An 8,697-nucleotide genomic window follows, 5' to 3' on the forward strand; every position below is an offset into this window, starting at 1 on the left:
AAAAAAAAAAAAAAAATTGGACAGAAAACGTCATCAATACGCTAAAAATATTATATTTATTTTTTATCATTTAATTATGACTTTTAATTAATAAAATGAAATTTTCTTTTACTCTACTATGAAATTTGCGGATCAAAATCAGTGCGTATGAATAAAATGGCCTTACGAGAAAAAAAGTTTACAAATATTGTCGTGTCATAACCAACCTAATGAAACAATAATTGAAAGTTCTTTAATGCAAAAAATACCTGTTCTGATATTATATTTTGCTATATCCCAATGGGTATATATTCTCCCCAGTAAGTTCCTAAATGTAAAGGGAAGCTACTCAAATATCCTAACAGTTCTATCACAAACATTTTAGATTTCATTTGCGCTTCTTTTCATCTGAATTTCAAACCGAAGACTTAAATACGTATCGCAACCTGTCAATGCTGTAAAATCTGAAAGAGTCTGTTAAGGTTTCGTCAAAGGTCAACATGTTCAAAAAATTATTTTTACAATAGTTCCAAAACTACGTGAGGTATAAAGTTAAAACTTTTACAGTTCATAAATTTTTCATTGCTTAACAGATAAAAAGTATCACTTGATAAAAAAATACTTGGAAAAAAATATTAATTGAGAAAAAAATCTTCTTAAAAATACATATATTTTCAAAAAATACACCTAATTAATTACGTGCTCTGAGTGAAAACCATCATTGCAAAAACAAAATATGTTTATCAATGAAGGGCAAGTTGGACTTGGATTGCCCGTGGAAAGTTGTTTTCCCTGTTTTTTTTTTGTCCAAATGTTAAGACTTGAAAGTGAAAGTACATTGCAAATGGCGGATTCTATAGGGGTCTTGTCTTTATGCATGTCATGCTTTCAAAAACAGCCTTTCGAAGACCATTCACGTTCAACTTGCCCTTCAATGATAAACATATATTATTTCTGCAATGATGGTTTTCACAAAAAGGACATAATTAAACAAGTGCATTTTTTTTAAAACAGGCACATTTTCTGATACAATTTTTCTAAGAAAAAAAATCTTTTTAAAAATATTTGTTATCAAGTGATACTTTCTATCTATTAATCAATTATATATTTATAAAGTGTAAACGTTTTAACCGTATACCACGCATAGATTTGGAGCTATTGTAAAAATAATCTTTTAGACATGTTGACCTTTAACGAAACCTTAAGGTAGGATTCTTCTCATGTTTTTTGTATTTAAAAATTAGTAAAATTTTCATAGAATCAACAAAAAAAAACAATATAAGTAAGTGATAGTATCAGTGAAATTAAATCTAACCGTTTTACATAAGAGGCAAGGTCAGGTCAAGGTCATTATCTTTTTCCTGAAGTCTTTAAACAGTTTCCTACCTTATGCCAAGCTTCCGTTATTTCTTAAAGAAATTGAATGAAATAGATTTCTTATCAGTGCAGCTCCATAGGTATACGGGTATTTAGAAATGTAAACATTTTATAATTTTTTGCCCTAGATAAAACAACCAATAGATAAAATACTTTATTTCTACATGAATGTACTGGTTCATCGATTGGCGTGATTAAAACAATCACGTACGGGCGGAACGAATAGGAAAAGAAAGCAGATTTGCAGCACGTGATTTTGAGGAACTAAGAGCGTTTAGATAAAAAGAAATACTGTCCAAATTTTTTGATTCATGATGATAATAAATTAATTGGTTTGCGTCGTAATTTTATGCATAAACGAATTCGGTGTTTATGTACATTAACACGCAAGCCAATCGATAGATCACATCATGAAACCAAAGTTATTCTTAAATTAAATGTACATTAACTGATATGCATTTACTGTTAAAATAGCATTATAACATACCTTTGTGCTTTTGAATCATTTCATTCTATTTTGATTCAAAATATAAAAAAGATATAAAATGTTTCGTACATATTGATTCTTTATATAAGAAACTATCACAAAAAGGTATTTTACGCCGTTTACAAAGCCACAAACAAGAGTTTTATTGATATACTTTTTTAGATTACAGAATAAAGCCGCCAGCTTTAACATGAATTTGAAAGAAATTCAAACTCCTACTTTTGACATTTTTAGTTCTCTTAAATGGATGCCATTACATGATTATTATGTATATATAGAAAACTTGTGCTTGCTTTTAAAGTTATGAAAAGTATGACGCCAAATATTTGAATGTTATTTTGTTATGTTAGCCAAGTTAGCTCAACGACAACAAGAAATAATGTTGGTGGCCTTTTATAAATACATCCCAAAAGCATAAACTGAGTATTTTAAACGATCTTTGTAAGTTTCAACTGCAATTTCATGGAACCAGTTGCCTGACTCAGTTAGAAATTGTATTTTTTTGCTTCTTTTATATCACCATATTTGCAAAATTATAATTTAAACAAGTGAAAAATTGTTTTTTAAAAGGAATTTTATCTAATGGCACAATGATTTTCTCTGAAAAGTTTATTTACTAGTATGTAAATATATCTGATGTAATATTCTATGTATATATTCTTTTTTACTCTATTTTCTACCTTAATTTTTTTTATCTGTCTGTAAATATGTTTGATATAGGACTAATCCATAAAAAATAACGTCAATTTGAGCACACTGGAAAGAACTGGTATTCAAACTGTAATTCTGATAACAATGTAAACCAGTAATATTTACTAGTTGTGCTATCACACTGTCTAAATAAAAGGATTCATGTTGGCCTCTTCTCTTGGTGCATCCCATAAAGTCTATATCTATTTGTATAGATCTGTAATGAAATCTTTGTTGAAATCTAACGTTAAAATATATGAAATATAGTTTTATAAGCCACTGAAAAAAAAATAAGGATTTTATAATGACTTGAACCCATTTCATAGTTCCCTTTCTAAAGAAAGAAATTTTCCAAAATCATATGTCAGTTTTGCATATTTTTAATATCCCAAATATCCATAATGATTTTTATTTACCATATCTATGTTGGATCCCGAAAGATCATAATTATCTTAATAAACAGAAATACATAGCGGGTTCCAGTAAATGTTATACCGAGCCTCTTTCCTCACTCCTCACAGAATTTTACTGAAGTGAAGGAGAAACTTCAAGAGTCTTGGGCTATGACGTCATTTTCAGCAAATACAATATTTTCGTCTATCGCAATTAAAATCCACAATTAACATCAACAGTACTCAAATTTTTTTCAACCACGAATGGGTATTTAAATGTAGCTTAAAAGTTTATTTCCGAATTTGCTTTACTCGCATTAGTTTATACTTCAGAATATTGAGGAGTTATTGAACCAAAAGAGTGAGATATAAATTGCTTTTAGATGGAAGAAAATCATCGTACTAAGAGCAAAAAACAGCAATATTTTTTTTACTATGTTGATCTTTCTTATAGCACATATAAAAAAATAATCATTGCATTGGTCCAGATTTTGTTTACTTAATGGGTACATATATTTGCTCTACATGAGACATAGTTGATCAAGGAGCTTATTTAAAATATAAACTAAAGAATACATAACAGATATAGTGGCATATTTATGCTTTGTTATTTCTCCGGCAGTATATGTCATTATAATGTTACACAAAAAACTGTTACATCATGCAAATTAATTTTAACAACTTGCAGCGTCGAACGTTATTTGCTCTACAACTTGAGGAGCTTAAAAATAAAATATAAACAGGGAAGGAAAGTGAAACATATGGATTTATCGAACAGTATTTAAGATTAAAAGTCTATTAAATAATAAAAAATAGAAGCAGAGCAAACATTGACCTCCAGAACATCAGAGATTGGTTCAGATGGCATGGAAAAGTATGCATATCCTGCTGACCGATCACACCGTGTGTGGTCCTTGTCAGGATCGGGAAATAACGGTAAAATCCACTGTCAATCCATTGTATAAATAATGGACAATAATTTGTATAAAAAACGTCAGTGAGCATTTGACTCAATTATTAATTGTATTTGCTGACAAGCAGGGTCTTTGTATCGATAATTGAACTAACAAATGATGACTTTCAACGAGACTGCTGATATCCTTGTTTCATCCACTTATTTGTCAATAATTTACCTTGTTTTTAAAATCACTCATACGTATAGCATGCTCTTGTGTATCAATTCAGTTTAGATATATAAACTCCATATGCCAGTGATGAAGGTATATTGCTGCACAAGTAAGGGATGTTGGCGATAGAAAAATTACGTGTAAAGTCATCACGTTTATCATGGAGCTTATTTGATAGATGACTATTATCGTGTTTTTAAAGTAAAATATCTAAGTATGAAACAATTGTGTCAGACTCTGTGTATTTTCTTTTATCTCAAGCACACCAGGATACATCGTTTAACGTAACTCGAGCTCAAGTACAAGGTAATGCAAAAATGCAGGTACGATAAGTCTTCTCAGGGGATATTATACACAAATCCACTGGGTGTGAGTAGGATAGCTCTTTTATCAAACCCGCGACAGAGAACTATTCCCCGAGGGCTTGCCCGAGGGGAATAATTTCTGTCAAGGGTTTGATGAAAGAGCTATCCCACTCACACCCAATGGATAAGCGTTTTATTATACTGATGTATAATATAATTTCTGAGGTTTGAATTTCTTTGGCGTAAGATAATACTGCAAGAATAATATGAAATCCTTATGACGTCACAATGCTACTGAAATCATTATGACATCACCAGTCGATAGTTTTAACGCTGGAAATCAAAATTGGAGGCAAAAATTGCATGAAAATTTTCCGAGGGTGGATAGCAAAAACTATATCCCGGGGTATAGGTTTGCTATGCGTGAACTATAAAAGATAGCTATTTTACCTTCTGAACTTTATATAAGAAACATTTTAACAGAAGTATAATAATGCAATGTACTCTGTGTATGCACTTCTCTGAACTACAAATGTATGACTCATAATTGAAAATGTCACTGCAAACTTGAGCTGTTAGGATGGGAAGAGAGTCATAAACCTTGCATCTTATTTCAATCTGCATTTAAAGATGCAGAAAGCTAGTTTGAAATAAACGTGTTAAGATGACTTTTCTTTATTACTTTTGTGTATACGTGTTCAAAATACATACGTAAAATATATGTTTGACACTTACCCTTTTTTATACCCGTGGATAGAGGCAGAATTCATAATATATGTGTTAAAGAGCCTTGCAGAAGTGATCAATGTGGATTTATTTAATATTTGTTGTGAAATCTGTGAGAGGAGTATCCCTTCTTACTGAATCTTGCTTGGGAAAAAATGTATGATGACTTTGTTTTAAAAAAGATGACGATATTTACCGGGAAATACACTCTGATTTGCCAGAAAGCTTAAGTTAATTAAGGAATGTTTTTTAGTTTTGTGTGAGTTATTGGTGTGTGAATCACACAGACTTGTCACGTAGGCATATTTCATGAAGCGTGCTAGCGCTTCATAAAAATTTGCTTACGTGCAAGTCTGTGTGATTCTCACACCAATAATTCACACTAAACTTAAAACATTCCTTATATTTACATTTTACATGTTTGGAAGCAACTAAAATATACTCAATATTTGAATTTCTCCCTGCCCTATTTTGTTGCATTTTTACTAACGTCGCTGAAGCCTCATTGTGACGTCACGTTAACGCACGTTTCTCCGTGTATATTTCTACGCGTGAGTATACACGAAATTGGTTTCAAATCAATTTCACAGTTGGCTTTGTAGAAAAACACAGCGAATGTAAATATTTCAAAATATTATGTACCAGAATAAAAGTATAACTTTTATTAAGCGCATTTCGGGTTCACAAGGATGCGACGAGTTTATTTACATGATAAAATATTAATAATGATTGTATTCATCGGCTGTGCTGTAGCAATTTGTGTGAAACACATCGAAAAAGAAGAAATAATCATAATGTGATTGATTCCAGAGAACTCTCTGCGTGAATTTTGCGTATTAAAGTACATAACTTAAAAATCAAGATCAACTTTGCAATGAAGTGTTATGTTTTAAATGCATTTAAAGACCCGGGAAGCCTTAACAATTCTGCGAAACAAACACAAATCTTTATTAAATAATTACCTGTTATAAAAGGAGGTTCATGTAATCCAAGAAAGGATGAACCCTGATATGATAATTGAAATATAATGCTGAATACTCTCAGCACTAAGCTAACTAAATGGTAACCCCGCCTTCAATATGATTATAATCTCAAAAAGTGCATGTTTTCTCTAAGAAGTGTCGGATCAAATTGTAAAATAAAAAATGCTCATTGGCATTATGTAACAAGAATCTATGAAAGTTTCATTAAATTTTACTAAGCAGTATGGGATCAATTCCGGATAAGAGATGATTGCCCTTCAATATTATAAAAAGAATGAAAAGTCAATTTGTCGCTTAAGAGGTGCATAAATGCACTTTTTAACAAATACCATGAAAAGGTTTCTTGGTAAGGAAGGGGTTACGGATAAAAGAAATATCCAAAAGTGAAACAGACTGACGGACAGATCTAGATAGACAGTCGGCCGGACGGCCACCACGATCAATACTAGTATACAATGCACCCACCCACTTTTCAAGCCGAGGATATAACTAGAGGTACTTTAAGCACAGACCATTAGATTATAATGGCAAAGTCTATGCTTGGCTCAGAGAGACCCGAAATTAGTGTCTGTTCAAAAATTAAAAAAACGAGATGCACAATTGCATTATGTAATAAAGATTCCTTGCATGATTGATTTTAAAGTTCTTCCACTAAATAAAATTAATTATAATGTGATATATATAATATAATTATATGTTGGTATTCTGAAAATCTAAAAATTACATAAAGGTACTATTTCGAAAACTTGACGATTTTTGCCACTTTTAAAGTGTTTAATTATTTTGTTGCATAGTTAAGATCATAAGTAAATTATTTTAAAAAATATTTACACCTATGTTTATTTTATACTTTCTCTTACTATCCCGGACCTTTTTGAAAAGGATATAAATGTATATCGTCCATATAATAAGGGTTTGGAACTACATATGATATTAAAATCCTAATTATTTTCACCTTTTTTACTTTTGGTAAACATGTAACAATTTTGTCCTGTTTTAAATTTGGTTAATGACAATTATATTTAAGAAATGATATTTTTTTAAGAAAATAAAACGTTCACTAAAGTATAATGTTCAGTTGTCAATAATTACAACATTGGGATTGTTTTTATTAATAGAAAAGAGAATCTTATTTAACCATCGCATATGTGCATGTTTTCTTTGAAATATGATGTAAAGGGTCTCCAAACACATTGTTGCAAGGTAAATAAATCAGTTTTTCACTTTCGGTAATTGAGTTTAAAATTCAACAAAATCATAAAACCATAAAAGTATAAACCTTTCCTAAGAAACAGTGAGGATATCTGTTGTAGTGTATATACGTCGTACATGAATAATTGTAAATATTCGCTATATTTACATGTACATGAATATAAAAATACATATAGGAGATTAATTAAAAAGCTTAATTCAAGAATAGTGTATACAAAGAAGATTTCTCCTAGGTTTTATTTTCGCCCTTTTCGCCCCTCTTACAGGTGGGCTAATCTAAAACGGGACGAAATAAAAAAATGCAACATCAAAACAAGAAAAAAGTTCAACATTCATTTATTAAATACATTTATTACATGTGTATGTTAAGGATAAAATGGTCTTTAAATGTCCAGTTTGACCACTTTATTGTTGTATTTATTGAAACTGAAAAGAAGAATCACACGAACTTTCCATCAGATTTCATAGTCAATGCCAGCATTGTAAAAGACTCTAATGTTGCATATCGAAATAATATGTTAAATCCAAGTTATTATATATATGAAATACAAGGAAATAACGGACAGTATACAGTTAATATATATGTAAGACCATGCAGTATATAAACACTGAGACAACATCAATGCTAGGATAATGTTTAAAAGAAACCCATTTAACAACAGCTTTCTTCAATAAATAAGATAATAAAAAAAGAATTGAATTCAATCAAAATACACATGCATATGCATAACTCTACACAGTGTTTTCATCTTTTGACTCTCAAAATGTTTTTCTCCCAATGCATTTTCACTCATATGCAGTTATACTGGGTCATCTTAAAAAAAATTGCTAGGTTCGCCCTCTCCAGACCGACTCACTAAAATTAACTCAAATTTTTGTTTTACATTCCAGAACAGTTTTTATTCCTCTTATCTCGTCAACAATATTTTGAAATTTTATGGATAAAAGACTTTTCCACCTCCTGTAAACGTATTATATTTGGCGTGTACGATGTTTGGCGGAAATTCAATTTTTCAAAAAGGTAGTGTAGATTTGATTTAGCGCTGTCTGAATTTGCTAGTTTTAAATTTTAAAGTTACATACAAAACATTTAGCGATGTACTTGAATTAGCGGACTCTGCTTTCTGCAAAAATCGCTTAATAGAATACACCACTAAATGTAATACGTTTACAGTATCTACATGACTGTACCGACAATAATTTTACGCTGAGTCGGGAAGGTTAAGCAGACATTATTTTAAAAATTGACCTCTTGACTTATGTTTGTTTAATTTTCCTTTAAAAAAAAAAAAACTCTTTAAATCATTATAAGCGCAAAGACCTTTTGATTTTAACTATTATGTCGTTTGATATAACCATAGTCCATCTTCTAGTAAGTTAATGATGTCAACGACCGTAAAATCACTATGGTAACCCGCT

The sequence above is a fragment of the Saccostrea cucullata genome, unplaced genomic scaffold (assembly GCF_032062105.1).
Source record: "Saccostrea cucullata isolate Sc308-1 unplaced genomic scaffold, CSIRO_AGI_Scuc_v1 ctg952, whole genome shotgun sequence".
Taxonomy (NCBI): domain Eukaryota; kingdom Metazoa; phylum Mollusca; class Bivalvia; order Ostreida; family Ostreidae; genus Saccostrea; species Saccostrea cuccullata.